The 19,309-nt window shown below is 42.2% G+C and overlaps 1 long non-coding RNA gene across 1 annotated transcript in view; it reads left to right on the forward strand.

Moving 5' to 3' along the window:
• Positions 1 to 17,878, forward strand: part of LOC128122093 (uncharacterized) — a 340,108-nt gene extending 322,230 nt beyond the window's left edge. Inside the window, exon 14 of the long non-coding RNA XR_008222330.1 lies at positions 350 to 17,878. This is a non-coding gene — a long non-coding RNA (uncharacterized LOC128122093). The remainder of the gene's footprint in view (positions 1 to 349) is intronic.
• Positions 17,879 to 19,309: the final 1,431 nt, after the last annotated feature.

The raw sequence follows: 19,309 nt of genomic DNA on the forward strand, positions 1-19,309 counted from the left end.
CAGAAGCTCCCAGCATTAGATTTTATTCTTTGTATTCCTTTCACATTAGTCTTTCAAAAACCAGTCTTGTGTACATAGTTCTTTCTAATTCTGAATTCAGTTCAACTAATCATTAATGGTAGGGACTATTAGATGATTCCCAGAGTTCATTAATCCACTGATTCTTGATTAGAAAAACAAGCACTGGCAATCTGTTTAGCTAAGAAAACCTCCTTTCCCAGGTTCTTTTTCCAGCTACAGTCAGTGTTTGTGATCAAGCTCGGACCAATAGTATGTAAGCAACAGTTGTCTTGTGAATGGTCTGTTCAAAACTAATGAGGAATTGCTTCATCTTTTCCTTTCTTCCCAGCCCTGGAATGCGTGGGAGCTCCCATAAGAGCCTTGAATCAGAGATAAACTTGGGGGTGGAAGCTCTGAGGATGCTAAACCTGGAAGATAGGAAGAGTATGTCCCTGTGATTCCCTGGAGCTGTCACACTAACCCTGGGCTGTCCAATTAGGCACTGCTTATATTTACATAGAGAAATAAACATTTGTATGGTCAAACCATTATCCTAAGGGGATATTAGTTCAGACAATGGCAAGCCTGGTCTGTTGCCAACTGTGCACATTTCCACAGGAGGCTGCCTGAAGTTTTCAACTTGATGTTTACAATAGAAATTCCATCTGCTTCTAAGGCTATTGTTACAGCTTTTCCTTGTCCAGAAACATTTCTTTAATCAAGTTAATGCTCTCCAAATGTGCTAAGTATTCTCCTGGTTCCCAAATTTACCACAGTTTCCCAGGTGCTGTGATTTCAATTATCCCAGAGCATCTTGCAAATGCCTTTCACTGGGACTTAGCTGAAAACTAGAGTAATGGACTTTTCAAGATGGAAGGGAATTAAAATTTTCTGTTAACCTAAATTTCCGTACAATGAAATAAAACACTTTCTGTCCTTGATACTTGCATTGGGTACTTATCCTATTGCTGTGGGGCGGGGGGAAATACCCTGACAAAAGCAAATTAAGGGAGAAAAGGTTTACACAGTTCAAGATTACAGTCTTCATAGCAGGGAAGTCATAGCAGCAGGAGCTTGAGACGGACGGTCACATTGCAGTCAACCAAGAAGCAGAAAGTGGTAGATGCTAGAGCAGAGCCTACTTTCTGCATTTATACAGTTCACAGTCCCAGCCTAGGGAATGGTGCTGCCCACATATATGGTGAATCTCCCCATCTCGATTCATCTAATGGAGAAAATCCTTCATAGTCATGCACAGCAACCAACTTAGATAGTCCCTCACAGATATGTCTGTAGGGTTGTCTCCTGGATGATTCTAGATCTTATCAAGTTGATAATCAGTATTAACCATCATAATACTCAAGCACAATTAGCAACCAACTGTTGTAGAATATTATTTTAAGATGTCTTATGTTTGCTTATGCTATGAAACATTTGTTTAATGATGCAAAGATATATTGCATTCTTTTATGTTGCATTTGTTTAACTCTGTGAAGCTGTGTTACTGTGCGTGTCTAAAACACCTGATTTGTCTAATAAAGAACTGAATGGCCACTATCAGGGCAGGAGAAAGGATAGGTGGGACTGGCAGGCAGAGAGAATAAATAGGAGGAGAAATTTGGGAAGATAGAGATCAGGATACAAAAGGAGAAGGAAAGGACTCCAGGAGCCAGATGCCCAGCTACACAGCCAGACACAGAATAAGAAGGAAAGAAAAGACATACAGAAATAGAGAATGGTAAAAAGCCCATAGGCAAAAGATAGAGGGGATAATTTAAGTTTAAAAAAGCTGGCAAGAAACAAGCCAAGCAAAGGCTGGGCATTCATAAGGAAGAACAAGACTCTCTGTGATTTATTTGGGAGTTGAGTGGCAGGCTCCCAAAAAGCAAAAGAGTAAAAAAAAAATGCCAACAACAACCAACAGCATTTTTACAAGATCCCAGGTAATTCAAAGCATCTTGAAGTTTGAGGGGTGCTCCAATCAAATGCTTGTCAAAAGTTGTGTGGGTTGTTCACAAAACACCCTAAACAGTTCTCCTACAGATAGAATAATCAGCAAGTTATTCCGTTAATAAGATAAAAATTTCTTTCCTTTTACCAAGGATTTCTCTGCCTCTAGTCTGTAGAATAATTACAAATAGTACTGACTGATGGAATTTTGATTGAGAATATCCTCCTGGAACTTGGTCAGCAATGTTTACAGTGCAGCAATGGTTACAGGTGATCATGTCATTAGAGTTTCCACTCTATATACAATTAATCTACTGGTGGGTTCATGGCTCAATGGATTAGTAAAAGGTGGAGCAAACTGTAAGATGTGAGACTGAGTTAGAGGAAGTAAGTCCTGGGAGTGTGCCTGGAAGGGCCTATTTTGTTCCCTGCTCTACTGTTCTTCCTCCATGCTACAAGGTGAGCAGTTTTCCTCTTGCTGAGTGTCATTGGCCACAAGGTATTGCCTCAGTGTAGAACCAGCAGCAAGGGAGCCTAATGATTGAATACTCTCAGCCATGAGTCCAAATAATTCTTCTGTCTTTTAAGTTGTTTTGCTCAAGGTTTTTGTCATAGTGATGAAAAGCTGACTAACACAGTGATTCACCCTAATTATTTGAAGGTGCCTATCCTGGTTCTCAGCCTTCTCTTTTCAAAGGAAAATGACTCACTTAATTGGCATTCTTCACATACTCTGATTTTCAGAGATTTCATCTTCTTTTAACTCATACTAAATTGTTAGTATCCTAATTAGAATACAAATTTGCAATTTAATATATTTACTGAGTGAACAACACTAGATTCCCCAACATAGCAGATTCTAACTTCTCTCATATACAACACATTACATTTAAACGTTGATCCATCGCTGTAGTTCTGATGCTATTCTCATCATTAACATCATTTTATATAAATATTGAAAATCCATTTTAAAACCATTTAAGTTACATCAAAACCACTTAGTAACAAAAATCACAACCTGTTTTGTTGATATATTTGCTTTTGCTTTATTTGAGGAATTGAGGTTTCACTATGTTAACCAGGCTGACCTCAACATCCTGAGCTCAAGTGATCCTTCAGTCTCAGCTTGCTGAGGGGATTGGTTAGAGTACATTCCATTGCACCCAGTTTCCTGTACTTCAAAGAAACCTTTTAGTGATTTTCATACATGAGTATTGTATTTACATAATTTCCTCCTCTTCTTCTTCTCCCAACTCTTCTGTCCCCCACGCCTTTTCAAATTCATGACTTCTTTAATTATTATTCCTTTACGTGCATGCGCGCGCGCAGCCACACACACACACACACACACACACACACACACACACACACACGTGCATGCACAACCTACTGAGTCCATTTAATGTTACCCATACATCCATGTGCTTAGGAGTGACTACTTGGGATGATATAACTATCAGAGGGCTTGTTTCTGTAGAAGACTGATTCTCCTTCCTCTCTCTTTTGGCAGCCATTAAATGCCTCTAACTCTTCATCTGGGGTGGGTCCTCATGAGATATCATGTTCGCATGCCATTGTTGTCATTGTGCATGTCATGTTAGGTGGCCATACTGTTGAGAGTTCGTGAGTGTAACTTCCCTGTCACATGGAGAAGCCACTACCTTGCAGCAGACATCCTGGTCCTCTAGTTCTTGCAGTCTTTCTGCCCCTCTCTTCCACAATGATGCCTGAGCCTGGCCTTACAGTGGTGTTGTGGATGCACCCATTGGGGTTGAGCACTACACAGTCAGTTGTTATCTGCATTTGGACCAGTTGTGGATTTCTGCAATTCCACCTGTTGCAAAAAGAAGCTTCTCCGTTGACGGGTGAGAGCTTCACTTATCTGTGAGTATAAGACTAAGTACTTGCTGGGCGGTGGTGGCGCACACCTTTAATCCCAGCACTCGGGAGGCAGAGGCAGGCAGATCTCTGTGAGTTCAAGGCCAGCCTGGTCTACAGAGCGAGATCTAGGACAGGCACCAAAACTGCACAGAGAAACCCTGTCTCAAAAAAAAACAACAAAAAAAGTACTTATAATGCAGTTGGAAATTATACTCATTTAGGTTCTCCTCCAGGGTCTAATATCTTAACAGCCAGGGGCTTGCAAAAGCCATAGGAAACATTTTATGTTTACTTAATAATACATATATAATATACATTAGTATATGCAGATACATATACATAGAGTTTAAACTACATTGTGCTACTTGGGGTGATGATACTCCCTCCAAGAGCCATGGAGTAGCTAACAAAATCCCAGTGCCAAGCATGGGAAACATCCCTTGGAGATTTTGATCAGAGAAATCCAAGGGACTTCCAAAATAATACAGGCTATTTCCAGTGCCCTTGTCTCCAGAACTTGAAAGTAAGGTCCTATTCCTGAAGATTCCACACCCTTCAGACAGGACTTGGTGTTGATTTGGAATTGACCTGGAAGCCTCCTCCCTGAAGACCAGTGGATACAGTCAAAGGTGCTATACAAGCTGCCAAGATAAAAAAGCAATCAATGGTTCTTCCTGCCTGTAAAACTAAGAACTACAATGAAAACTGGCACAGTAAGATATGTACAATGGTACAGCAGCGGCACCTCCATCTTGGGATTAACCACCGGCTGTCTATTAAACTTAAGGTGCCTCGGCAGGAGGGACTTCACACCTAGTACTATAAAACTAACCAACTACCTGTTTAGTTTAAGGTGTGTTGCATTCATTTATACTGTGAAATATTCGTTTAATGATGCAAAGATGTGTTGCATTCTTTTTTGTTGCATTTGTTTAACTCTGTAAAGCTGTATAACTATGCCTGTCTAAAACACCTGACTGGTCTAATAAAGAGCTGAATGTCCAATGGCTGGAGGGAGAGAGGGATAGGCAGGGCTGCCAAGCAGAATAGGAGGAGATATCCAGGCTTAAGAGAAGAGGGAGGAGTGAAAAAAGGAGGAGAAGAGAATGCCAGGGGCCAGCCACACAGCCACACAGCCACACAGCCACACAGCCACACAGCCACACAGCTGGTCATGTAGTAAGGAGGAAAGAGAGATATATAGAATGAAGAAAGGTTAAAAAGCCCAGAGGCAAAATGTAGTTAAAGAGAAACAGGATAATTTAAGTTAGAAGCTAAGCTAAGGCTGGGCATTCGTAAGTAAGACTAAGTCTCCATTTAGGACCTGGTGGTGGGTCCCCAAAGAGTAAAAAACAAAACAGCTATACTACCTATGGGTTGTGCATTTGTTTTAATCATGAAAACTATGTCTGAGCCATGTCTTAACTTTTCTGGAAAGAATACTGCTACCACTGAAAAATAAAAGTGCTCCAGCAGATGCCCTGAGTTCACTCCATTGTAAGTCTCAGATTCTGCTTGCCTGTAGGAAGCTTTCTTCTGGCTCAAGTGACACCATCTCAAAGCCCTACACCCGTGGCCATTGTGTTTGCTCACAGCATGCATGCGAGTGCTTCTCTTCCTCTGTCTCCTCCTGGCAGCAGGGACTCATGTGTCCACGACACCCAGCACAATGAAGAACTTACACTAGGCACTAAACAAATATTTTTACATGAATAAGGCCGAGGTTACTCCTTTGGACAGAGGACAGAACTCGATTGGATTTTATTGGAATGAGTTGAGTGAGAAAAGCCAGTAAAGTACCCATGTTCTTCTTGCTATCTTTAGGTGAAATGTAGAACTCCCATTGGGATTGTCCCAACAAAAGGAGTTGACCTAGTTTAACAGAGTATAAATATAGTGTGTCCCCAAAGGTCTCCAAACACAGGATTCACCAAAGTGTATCTTCAGAACTTCAAGTGGTACGACTAACACAGACTGACCCACTTAACATGAGCCTTCTCACACAAAGTGGATTTGAAACCAGTACCGTCCCTCAGAGTTCCTGCGGCCTACTGTCCAGTAAGAGTCCTCTTTTTCTATGAATGGCCTTTGAAGAGTTTGTGTTCAACAAAAACTCAAGCGCAAAAGACTCTCAACAACAACAAATGCCCTAAAATTGATGGTGTACTTTCAGAGGAAGCTGAGGTAAATACAGAAATGGAGACCATCCAGTGTTAGCCTTTCCCATTGGTGTGTATTTTCAGTTTTTATAACCCTCATTCAAAACACGCTATCTTCTAACTATTTTATCTGAGGGTAGCTAGCTGCCAGTGGAAGGGCATTATCACTGTTTATGATCTCGCAGAGTGCCTGTAAACGTTGGTACCTCAGCAAAATTATCGTCCTGATTATATAGCTTTAGCAGAGGGGATAGTTTGTTAAAATAGACAAGGGCAAATCAGCAGCAATATCTTGCCCCAATTAAAACATGAGTGAGATGAAAACAGCAGCTATTCAGGATGCCTCCTTATCTAGGGAAAGTTCACAGTACCCTCATCCTTTCTATAGGTGGTACCCAACTGAGACAAGCTCTGCTTTAGTGACTAACAGGGATGCCGTGCTTTACAATGCTTCCTTTTCTGTGCACCCCGGTGGTTGTGCTGATGTCCCCAAACTACCTAAAGCCATCTCCCAGTGGAAAGGGTTCCAGCCTTGGCGGGTCCAAACGACGGTTTGGCAGAAGGACTAGAGTATATGTATGGTGTGAATGCTCTGTGCGGGGCTGAGAAACAGGGTTCATGTTTTATTTTCCACTGTGAGGCTATAAAAGTAAGTGAAAAGAAAATGCAGCTTCCTGTCTGTGGAAGAGCTGGGTTGCTTCCAGTCCTTTGCTGTTGCTAACAATGCAGAGATAGAGACTCATATACATCATTTTGCGTGTGTTTTAATATCACTCCAGAATGCATTTGTAGAAATAGAAGAGCAGGGGCAAAGGCTGTACGCCTTTGTAATTTTAATACATATTACCAGATTGCCTTCCTCAGGGACTGCAACAATTAATATTTCCACTAGCAATGTATAAAAGTGACTATTCAGGAAAAAGAGTCACCATCAGATTACAATGTACTCTGAGATTCTGGAGGTATCAGTACACTGTTTTAATGCTTTTATTGGCATGTATTAATTGTATATAATAATGGGTTTCATTATGGCATTTTCATGCATGTAATTTGATTGTCTTCACTCCCAGTCCTGCTCCTGATCTGTTACCAGTGTTGTTGATCAGTTGATCATTCCTCTTCCCAGCTGCCCTCCCTTCCACGTTCAGTGCACCCCAAGTCCCCATGGGTTGTTTGCTGCGATGTTAGTGACAGTTTGTTTACAGGAGCATGTACACCTTGTCAGGGACACCACTGAAAATATGTCCTTCCCTCCTTCATCAACTGTATCAGCGTAGTTTAAAGCTTTCCTTCCACAGTTTCAATTTTTTTTTGAATTTTTAAAAATATTCTTTGTTTTCTTTAGGGAAATAAGCTCCTTTTCTGGATACTCATTGCAAGGATTTAAATTTAATTTAACTTTTATAACATTTTTCTTTGTTGAATAGTATGTCCTCACGCTCAAGTCCTCCTGTGAGTTTTGTGTACTCAAGCGTAACAATTTAAAAATTTTTTAAATTCGGAGTTATATTTAGAAACGTTTCTTCCCATCCAAGCTTGTAATGGAATCTTTCCATATTTTCTTTCTGTGTTTTTGTGGGTTTATGTTTTATGTTTAAGCTTTGATCCATTTGGAATTTATCCCGGTTTGAGGCCTGGGGAGAAGATCTGCTTGATCTAATGAATTTTATTTAATAACTCATCTTTCCCCTCTGGTTTGAGGCAGTGCTGTTGATATAGCTCTTTCATTCTCTTCCTGAATGTTCTATTTTTTTTTTCTAGGAATTTGATGACCTCTTCATGCATACAGCCACACTCTTTTCATTGTTAAGACTTAGAAATCAAATGTCCACTTACTTCCCTTGCTCTTTGCTTCAGAATTTTGCTAAATATTGTTAATTCATGTATCATTCTCAAAAATCATCTTTTGGGGGCTGGAGAGTTGGCTCGGTGGTTAAGAGCACTGACTGCTCTTCCACATCACAGTTCATCATCAAAGGAAGTCAGGAGAGGAACTCAAACAGGGTAGGAGCCTGGAGGCAGGTGCTGGTGCAGAGTTCTGCTTACTGGCTTGTTCACTAATGGCTTGCTCAGTCTGCTTTCTTATAGAACCCAAGACCACCAGCCCAGGGGTGCCACTACCCACAATGGGCTGGGCCCTCCCCCACTAACCACTAATTAATTAAGAAAATGCCCTACAGGCTTGTCTGATCTTATGAAGGCATTTTCTTAATTGAGGTTCCCTCCTCTCAGATGACTTTATTTTGTGTCAAATTGACATAAAACTAGCCAGCGCAGACCCTACTTCCCAACCATGATCCTTGCTCCTAGGGAAGCAAGGATTAGGTTTTATGGTTTTTTGTTTTTTTTTTTGTTTTTTTGTATGACAGGAATTGGATTCCTTTAGCTGTGGGCTTCTATTATCTTCTGGGATGTGTCGGTGGGCCTTCTTTACCCAATTCCATCCTTATATTTCAGCCATTTATGGATGTGCAGTAGAAGAAATCTCCTTCCAAACCCTTGTCCATTGGAAACATGGCAGACCAGGGAGCTGTTTTTCAGTTCTGATTATTCTTGCTGTTGAAGTATCAACAAGCATGCCCACAGATTCTCTTCTCTTCTCCTTAAAGCTATGAATATAATTAAATATATCAGAGAACTTCCTATAAGGGAACTTGTTTCGTTCATTTACTAAATCCACCTGGTCATATTTCATTATTCATGCCAGCATCTACTTGCAAATATTTTGCTTAGGAATTAGGAAATTTCATCATTTTTCAACACAGTTATCTTAAGAATAACTTGGTAGTAAATATTGAGGTTCATAAGCACATTTAAAAGATTTATTGTTCTTACTGTTCTTTGAAACAGTTTAAATAATATTGGAATTACATGTCTCTCAAAGTTTTGATACTATTCACCCATAAAATTTGTGAGACTTAGTCCTTTTTTTATTGATGTCTTTTCAAAGAAAAGTGATTCCTTTAGATAATTTTAATTTCAGGATCAGTACTGATAAATCATAGATCCCCACAATAATTTCTTTTCACTGGATATATCAAAGCCACATAAAATTAAACAGATCATTTTCATCGGAGTATTTGGTATTTCTTCATTGCAATTGGCACTCACTTTTTGTTTCTGTTTTTGCATCCTCCCATCTTCACTAATTGAACTGAATTATAGTGAATCAGTTGTTTTGATCTTGTTTTCAATGTGTTAATTTTTAAAATTTATTAGTTTGTTTTTCTGTGGTGGTGTTTCCTACATCGTTAACTCTGCTTAAAACCCACATTTCTCTTAAAATTGTACTCTTCTGCTTGCCTTAATTTGTGTTGTGGCATTTGAATGATCTGTTTGGATTCATGTTTTATTTTCATGTCTAATTACCTAATCTATAGTTTCTATTTATATTATAGGAGTAGTATTTTCCATTGTTTCCTGGATTTTAAATTTTGATTTCCGTGAAGACATTTCCCCGCTTACTCTGTTGTGAAGTCCATGTTTGTGTTCATTCTATTGCCTTTGTGTGTCTTTTCTTGGTTCTTGTATCTCAGGCTTGGAGGGGAAAGGGTGTCACAATAGTTCTTTTTAAAAAGTAACTTTTCTGGTAGGCAGTGCCTTTGATCCTAGCAATCGGTGGCGTTGTGGGGGGTGCAGCAGGCAGCATCAGTCAAATTCAAGAACAGCCTGGTCTATGGAGTGAGTTCCAGGACAGCCAGGGCTACACAGAGAAACTGTCCCTCAATGCCCCCACAAAATAATAATTTTTCTATTTTTTGAGATTATAGTTACATCAATTTTTTCTTAATTGTTGTTAAGTATACAACATGTGTGTATAACTATTCACACCTATAAATATGTATGTCGATCACACCCTGCTGTGTGTATATGTTTTCAGGGCTGACCAGTTGCTGTGATCTTCTTTGGGGAAGACTATTTCTTCACTCTCGCTCTCCTTAGTGGCCTATAGTTCTTCGTCTACAGTTGAGGCTTCATGACCTCTGCTGCTTCCATGTTCTCGGGTCGACGATTTTTGTCTTTTTATAGACTTTGTTTAGGCAGCCATGTTGGTGAGACCTCATGGGTGTAGCATCTCTGACATTTCTAGGAGACACACTCTCACAGCATCTTCTTGTCCCTCTGGATCTTGCAATTGTTCAGCCTCCTCTCCTGAAATGCTTCCTGAGTCTTAGGTGCTGGGCTTGTAGATGTATCAGTTGGGACTCTGCTCCCCAACTCTGCGTTTTGATCCACTGTGGTTTTCTGTAATGGTCTGTAGCTGTTGCAAAAACAGGTCTCCTTGCTGAGGACTGAGAAGTGCACTTACCTGTGGGTACGAGGATGAATATTTAGAATGAAGCTGGGGATTATACTGCTTCAGTAAAATGGCCATTGTAGTTTCTTCTTCAAGACCCATGACTTCACTCGCCCTGGGTAGTTGGCTAGGTTTCCAGTACCAAGCATAACTTCCCTCTTGTTGAGTGAGCACAATAATTCTTTTTAATTAGTTTACTGTTTTTAATTCATGGACACATTCTTTCTCTTAAAAGTTAATATTGATATATGTCAATCTGCATGTATGATATGTGTGTGTGTGAGTGAATGTGGGCATATGTGCCCTGGTACACAAGTAAAAATCAGAGGGCAACTTTTATGAATCAAATCAGTTCTTTCCTTCCACCATGGGATCTGGGAACTGTATTCAGGTTGTCAGGTTTGTGTGACAGGTACTTTTAATTGTTGCTAAGGCAACTTGCTGGCCCAAGGACCCCATTCTTCACTTCTCTGTCTCAGTGTCTTCTATTATCCTTCTCTGCACATAAGCTGTATTTCTGCTGTGGTTTACGTGATGTCTCTCAAATTTAATTTTTAAATAGCATGAGGCAAAGGTCTGATTTCTTTCTATATTGTTTTTTTCTTTGGCATACGTTTTTCCTTACAAAACAGTACATTTGTTAACAAGACTTCCTTTCCCTCCGCTGAGTTGCCTTAGACCTGCCATCAAAAGCTGTCATGCATCTGCATCTGTAAGTCTCTTTCTGGACTCTGCAGTTCCCCACTGTCTTCTGCACCTCCCGCAGTATCTTGATGATGACTGGGTCCTTACACCAAATACTACCATGTCCCAACATTTTTCCTTATTTTGAGATAAATGTGGCTCTCTGTGGTTCCTTGCATCTATGAATTAATTTTAGAATCTGAATTCCACACACAAAATAATCCTATTGGGGTTTTTAATCAGCCTATGCTCCATCTACAAAGCCCCCCAGGGAGATCACTGGAGTCTTCCAGTCCTTCCGTGTGGCATGCCCCTCCATTCATAAGAAGGATTTGTGATTTTTATTGGTAATATGTAATTTCTCCCTTCCGTTTTTTATCAAAGTATCATTCTTTCAATGCCTTTGCTGTCTTTTACTTCTTTTTAAAAATGTTTTTAAAAGTACTTCTTGTCTGGACACTTGTGTGCAGATGCATCCGGAGGTCAGAAGAGGCCATCAGATGCTCTGGAACTAGGGTTACAGATGGTTGTGAGCCATCATGTTGGTGCTAGGAACCATGTCGTGTAAGTGCTTGTAACTGCTGAGCCATCTCTCCAACTCCCCACTTTTTTGAGAGAGGAAGAGTTTATTTAGGCTTACAATTTGGGGGGCAGTCCATGTTGGCAGGGGGTGCACGGCAGCAGGAGCATAAGGTGTCTGGTCACATTGGGACTACTGGAAGGTAGCAGTGACATCTTTGTTCTTACACACACTGGAGTGACTCTACTTCTCCTGGGCCTGTTTCTGTTGCTGTTGTTTCATTTTGTATTTTTCCCCATGACTCCTCGCTTTTTAATCTTTTACTAGTACCTACAGGCTTCTTCCCTTTATCTCTGATGGATTATCAGGTATATTTTTTCTTTGATTTTAGTATGAAAAATATTTGTGATAGATAAGGCTGGGAATTTTGTTAGTAATGAAACCAGAACTATAACCCAGGTCTCCTCAGGGCCAAGTGTCTCAGTTACTGAAAGGAGCAAATATTAGAATAATTGGTGGGAATCTCTACCTCCTTCATATATATAATATAATGTAATATATCCCATTCTTTGCTAGCACTGTTTCAGAGTAACCTCACTTATATTGGCTTTGAAGTCTTTTGAAACAAGAAGCTAAGGATAGAACCCATTAAAAATCACCCAACAAACTTCATCATTAACTCTAGAAGAAATCACGCTTTCTGTTGGGAAAGACCCTGTTCAGAGAGCAGTTTCTGCTTTGCTGTTTTCTCTTTTTCTTTCCTCTTTCCCTGATCTCCTGCTGCCTTTCTAATGGATTCAGGTCACACCAAGGCCCTGAACAATGAATGCTTACAAAGAGCAGTTGCAAGCCTTGACTGAGGAGATAAGACAAACCGGGAGACACTGAGTAAGAGCAGGGCCTGAGGAAGGCAGACTCGGGGCTCTTAGAAGCTGGATGTTAAAAGAAACGCAGAGATCCAGAAACAAGACAAGGGCAGAGTCGATGTAAACCCTAGGCTAGGAAGGAAGTCAAGAATCTAGCCTAGTAGTTACAGTTCCAACTCCAATGCCCTGTGAGTAAGAGCTTGGAACAGAGGTGGTTCTGAATTTCAAAGAAAATCTGGGCTGGTATGTACGGGTGCAGGGCTACCATTTGACACAACTCTTAGGAACATCCGTATATATTGATGAATTCATTCATTCATTGATCCTATTGTCAGTTAGTAGGTTAGTAATATTAGGAAGCTGACCTGAGTCTTTAAAATGTTAAAGGTGAAAGACAGAGTGAAGATGTCTATTAGCGACTCTTGCTATGGAACATGCTAGGTGAACAGCGTTGAAACATACACTAAGCTTTTGTCCCCCGGGAGCAGTGTCATGTTAGTGGCCATCAAAGCAGTGAGCTGACAGGCTTAACTTTCCCGGAGAGATGTTATAAAAGGGGCGATTTGGGAAATGAGTGGGCTCCCTGGCCCCCATCAGTGTTCAATGTGCTACCCTGGAGCCAAAGCACCAGCCATGGTAATTGCAGCATTTGTTTGGGGTGGGGGGTGCATTCCCAGGCTGCAGAGCCTCATTTCAGTCCACATGCCTCTAATTTGATGTTTTTAAATTCAGCTCCAAGACTGTCGTCAGCCATTTGTCCCCCTCTTTCCTTTAACACTGACCACCTTGTCCCCTTTTCTCCTGTGAACAGAGGCAAGCAGTGTGCATTGAAAGCCAACAGCTTTTGTGTTGCTTGGGAAATCTGAGGCTGACATCTCCGGGCCCTTTCTGCCTCTCCCGCCTCTCTCTGCCCGTGACCTGCCAAGTGGGTCTGACTCTCCCAGGCTTTCGTCATGTTGTATATCGATTGCTCTCCTTTCGTTTATTTGTAAGATGCTGAAGGACAGACCCTGCTGCACAGGGACAGTGGCTTTGGCAATGAGTAGGTCAGCCAGTGTCCCTAGGCACACAGGTCCAGTGATACTTCACCGGGTTGGCTGGTGTGACATCAGTAGCTCCTAAAGGGACCAATTGATTCCCCCATTTACCCCCTGCACCCCACCCCACCCCCAAGATCGCTATTCTAAACTCTCAAATTCTTTTTCTGGGATTTCATTCTGCCTTTTTGAATGCTCTTTTTTTTTTCTGCTTCTTTTCTTTCTTAGACCTTGTGATCCTTAGGTACTGGGTTTACTAATTACCCCCAATGCTGGCACCTGACAGCAGGTGGCCACCATTCTGTTAATTATGTCCCGGGGCTTAGAGAGTCTCTTCTAATGACATCTAATCATCTACCTCTGACTCTTGGGCTGAAAGCAGGTTGCAGGCACAATCTCTTTCCCTGAGCTCTTCAAATCTATTCTTCTGGCCTAGCACCATGCCTGCAAGGTAGATGATAGAATTGCCAAGCACTAGGTTCCTTCGATGGTGGCTGGGGAGTCACAGCTCAAATGCAGGAAACTGATCAGCACAGTGCCGGTTTACTAGTCAAATAAGCCAACTTGAGGAAGGGGAGGTCTGAGACCTGCGGTAGATTAAGACTCTTCTCTGTCTGTCTCCCTCAATTCCCAGAGCCCCATTGTATACTGTCCTTTAGCCCAAACTGAGATGGTAGCTTCCCACAGTCGACTGTAGAAAGCAGAAGGAGATGCGGTTAATTCTTTCATAGGGGAGTAAGAAAGACTGCACTATAACATGTGAGAGCCCTGGGCTGCCAGAGAAATCAGTGTAAATCCTTGTAGTATTCATTTGGTGAGCGAACAGGCTTCTGCCTTTCATCCATAAAACAGGGGAAATATCCCTTTTGTGCTTTTTTGAAGTGCAGCCAAGAGAATTAATTGTGCATTATTTCCAGAAGGTTTGGTATTCCATGGAGGCAGGTAGTGTGTGCATATATGTGTGCAGACAAAGGTAGACAGATATAGTGATAATCCTTCACTGGCTGCTTCCAGACACCGATGCTGAAAGAAATGAATTATGGGTAAGGAGAACTGTCGAGCAGAGAGTTTTGGTCAATTTGTAGGTACTTTAAAGCAATTGTGATGGATGTGGGAAGAGAGATCGATGGAGAAATATCAATAGGGATTTCGCCGTAAGGACGCCATGGCCACCAGTCTCACTACCCAAATGACTGTAACCTGAGCAAATTAAAAGGGGAAGTACAGTCCTCGCCTATAACAGCAAAAATAAAACATGCACTTACTCTCACAACTGGTAAGATCAGTCTCAGAGGCCAAGGATAGATGAAATTGTTTTTGGTGAAAGTCAGAGGTATCTTACTTGGCTGACAATTATGATCATAAGTTTTGGTATATCATTGCAATTGAGCCTCAGATACTCCTGTATGATAGACAACCAGGGTAAGTTCTCCTTTGCTATGAGAGGTAGTACTTGGGGCCCCACAGTGTACAATGTCTACAAGTGTACAGGTGTAATCCTGGCTTATTCTTCCTGAAGGAGATTATGTCTGGCCGCCCCACAGTTTCTCTGCAGATTTCGTGGAGACCTCAGCTATGTTGCTCTAGCCTGTCTGCACCCTTCAGGGAACCCTCTTTTCACTGGTCCCTCCTCAATAGTTTGACACTTGCATGCCTGCTCTCTGTGAGTAAGGCTTTACCCTCAAGTCAGCATACTTTCCAGGCCTTTCTTGAACGATAACATATCATATGGTCCTGGCAGGTCTCCAAGAGTCTCCAACTGATGTCACCTAGAGTTTTTTGTCATTGCCCAGTCAAAGGGAAGCTCACAGACAGAAGGTGAGAAGAAGAAAGTCACCCAGGAGCTGCCTAAACAAATGGACACTGAAATTCCAGGTGTCTGTGCAGCCTGCCCCAGTTTAGGATAATTCAAACTTTCTTGCTGAGTTCACTGGTTATTTGTTGACCATTCAGTCTAATGTCGATGCAACAACTCTCCAGGGGGACTTGTAATTTGTACTTGATTTTTGCTGGATCTTCTTTTTCATCCTTCCCTCCTCTAATTATTGCATTCTCTGCACTCGCTCTCTATCTCAAGTTGTTTGTAACCTTCTCAATCAATTGCTTTCTCGAATCTTACTTCCAGTATGTCTAGGGGCTTGGCTCTCCCCTAAGTCAGGGAGTGATGGTAAGGATGCTGGGAAATGTGCGATGGATGAATGGCTCACTTTGTGGCCACTGTTCTCGATCTCGTTGTTTGGATTTTTTGACCTAGGGAAAAACAAACAGTGCCTTAGGTCCTTCCTCTCCCTGCCACTGCCCTTGTGATTTTCCCTGGCTATTTGGGAGCCCAGCAAGGGTAGCAGTGGTAAGGAAGGATTCATTACTCTTCCTTGATGTGTGTGAATACATTACGTCATTTCAATGGGATCTAGACTTCAATGACAGACTCTCCCTGCTGGCTTGGCTGTGTTCTCTGCTCCACAGACAACAAAAGATGACAGGTTGTAAGTTCCCACGTCAGAAGAGAGCAACTGGCTTCTGTTGGCAACCTTAGTTGTCAACTGGCAGCCCCAAGAAACAGGCTCTCTGGGTCATGTAAGGACAGGCAGGGGCTGACAAGTTTGAAAGGAGAAGAAGAAGCAAGGAGAGGGTTGACGTCAACTCCACAGCCCAACAGTGTCCACCCCCACCCCAGCCCTCACTCCAGCCCCCACCCCCTTTCTTTGCAGAGCTCATGCCTGATCACTCATCACAGCCTGGCACTAGGGTGGGATTATAAGAGTTAGAGTAAGCATCTCCTGACTCTGCCCCAAGACAACTACCTGGGAATGGCCACTAGTCACCTAGTCAGTAATCAACTCTCTTTCCTCTCCGCCAGACCCAGCCAGCTTGATGTCCTCTGTACTAATAACCAATAAAAATACAGCCTACTTCATTTAATTTATTTTCAATGCAAGGCTTATTTAAAATTCAGCATAGCAAATCCAGTGAGGAGTTAGGTCCTACGTAGTGACTAGTTTTAGTAGGTCCTTCCAGGACGCCTTTTGTTGAGGAATAGTTTCAGATTTGCAGAAGAGTTGCAACAGTGGAATAGAATTTCCAAACAGCAGTCACCTAGCTTCCAGGCCAGTTCTACTATCTGACTGATTTTGACCAATGCTTTAAATAAGGGAAAGCCAAGCTTGTGGAGCAAATTAGAACTGTCTAATGTGGGGTCTCCTCTTAACTCCCACCCAGTGTCACAGTGCCTTCCTGCTTCTGGGATTCCCAGACTAGTGTGGGAGGGAATTAAGCAGATCCAGTGCCATATTCTAGGTGCCAGTCACAAGTTTCCCTATGGACAGCCTAGCTAGCCTGTGGATTTGGGCCATTCTACGCCCAATCTTCCCCAGAATCTACACTGGGGGAAGTGGCCCCTTTGTGCCTGTGTAGGGACACATGAGAATTATGCACGTACCTCATGACTTAGGCTGTAAGCCATACCCTTTGTTGATCCTTTTCAGAACCTCTCAGAGGCTCTATCCAGCTCCTTTTGTTTCTCAACATGGATTTCTGAAGCTGTCTGGGGACTTGGATCTTAAGCTGTTTTCCCCTAGGCTATGTCTTCTGCACCATCAAACCAGACCTCACCAGTATTCACTACTTACTCGAGACAAGGCCTATTGATATCGTAACCTTCAGATTTTGTGTTCTAGGTCCTGAACTAAACTTTTTCATAATCTCTGCTCCTCCCTAAATGAGGTCTAGTCCCATGTCCAGGCCCTTCCACCCTTCTCTATTCTGCAAGCACCAACAAGCTATTCTTAACATGTCAAGCATTAAGATAATATTCAACTTTTATGTGAACATATTTGTATAGACATTTACTGCTGGCTGCTTCCTAGCTCCACTATTGAGGGCCATAGAGATAAACAATAAACTCTGCTTTAAAGAGCTCACAGTCAGTAGAAGAAGCAGTAAGAAAAGGGAGGGTTGCTGGGTGTTGAGAAAAGGTGCTAGAAGGACAGGAGAATGCGGTCAGGAAAACATTATCCTTTCATCTCTCTAGAAAAGGGCACAGGGGAAGCAAAGTAGATTTAAGTTCAACTAGCAATGCCAAGTTGGACATGTTATGTCTGAAGTAACTGCAGGAAGACTCAGAGGAAGAAGCCCAGAGATTGTGTTGGGATATATAGACTGAACTTGAGGCACTGACAAAATACAGACACAAATAGAATCCTAAGGCCTCCAGGAGATCATGAGGAAAACCCCTATAGTGGTGGAAGGGTCAACATGGAGTAATTCCCAAAGATGTCTCTCCTCCTGGGAGAATGGGAGGCATGAGAAAGAGGCGTATTTTCATCCTCTCCTGCCCTCGTCTCGGCTGTTTTCCTAGAGTGTAATCTGCTGATGTGAGGGCCACTGGGTTGCTCTTTGCTACTGCCTGTAAAAGAGCAAGAAAGCCACACATGGTGGCCTTTACAATCAAGGCACGGGGATAGTCATTCTTCTGCAGGCTGTGCGGGGTGGTGACAAAGTAAAAAAAAAAAAAAAAAAAAGCAGAGGGATCTAGACATCTAGACACATTCACAGTCCTTGAGTGGATTTCACCCTGCCCCTCTGTGAGGCAGGGATATGCTGTAGGATATTTCCCATCCTACAGCAGCTGGTCAAAGCACTCTGGGCTCCTCTGGAAGAGGTTCCCCAGGAGATCACCAGGGCAGGACAAGTGGGTGACAGCTGTTCAATGTTCTTGTTTCCCAAGAACTTAGGATACAATGAGGACCTTCGAGTAGCCTAATTAGTAAAGGATCTGCTCTGGAGCCTGCGTTTGGGAACTAGAAAAACAAGTACGTGTGATCTATATCCAGCAAGGAAGAAAAAAAAAAAGCATTGAGACAAAAAATGTGTAATTGTAATAAGAATGCCCAGAAACATAAGAGGCTCAGAAAGGCTTCCAAATTATTCATTGTGTTGAATTAACAGAGTGATGACTAAGAAGACTGATTAATGATGAACATTGCTTTCAAACTCCAGAATGTGGAAGAAGCTGTACGCTAACTAAATGGACTGCAGATACTTCTTAGTTCCCTGCTTTAGAGCTGATTGACAGTATGTTGTTGTCCTGAGAAATCTAAGGAAATGGTGTGGGTTGTCTTTGTATCTCCTATCTGCAAACATTTATTGGAAAATTCTTGAGTCTCCAGAAACAGGTCAGATGTCCTCATGGGGCTGATTAGTCACTTAAAGTAGAGGAAATTCTCATAGAGGTTCATTTGTAATGCCAGCTCTCTAGGTAGCTCAGGCTGGCCTCAAACAATCCTCCTGGCCATACTTCCAGTGAGCTGGGATTTCAGGCTTGCTCCACCAAGTCGGGCTCCCAGAGAGGTATTTTCAAGTAACACAGTTGCATTATTGTCTGCAACTGAGGTATCTAAAGACTGTAGGCAAAGAATATCCTTGTCCTACTAACAGAGAAGGTTGGAGCCTTGATAAGTCACCCTGGATCTATGCAACTGGATATCCCAGAACAAGTTCACCTCGGGAGAACATGGAGGAAGAGATCAGGCTGGTGAGGGAGCTCCTGGAGAGTGAAGACAGCAGGGAGAGGACTGGAAGCTAGGGAGGAGCCTGGGGCATTGCTGCGAGGGTGTGAGCTTTTCTGAGCAGCCCAGAAGAGTGCCCACATCATGATTGCTGCGAAACTTTCAGTCTCCTGCCATAACACTAAGGAAAGAAGCGGGGTATGGTGAGCCACCTTTGTAATCCCAGCACTTTGTAGATGAAGGCAAGAACATCAGAAGTTCAAGGTCATCCAAGAGCCGCCTGACCTACCTAGGGGGAAAAGCTCCCTGTGTCATTTGACCTTGTTTTGTTTTATTCAATTGAGAAATTATGTTTGCATATATTTATAAGATCAATGTGGTATTATGATCTTAATACAATATGCAATG

This window comes from Peromyscus californicus, unplaced genomic scaffold (assembly GCF_007827085.1).
Source record: "Peromyscus californicus insignis strain IS unplaced genomic scaffold, ASM782708v3 Scaffold_11__1_contigs__length_118956290, whole genome shotgun sequence".
NCBI classification, from domain to species: domain Eukaryota; kingdom Metazoa; phylum Chordata; class Mammalia; order Rodentia; family Cricetidae; genus Peromyscus; species Peromyscus californicus.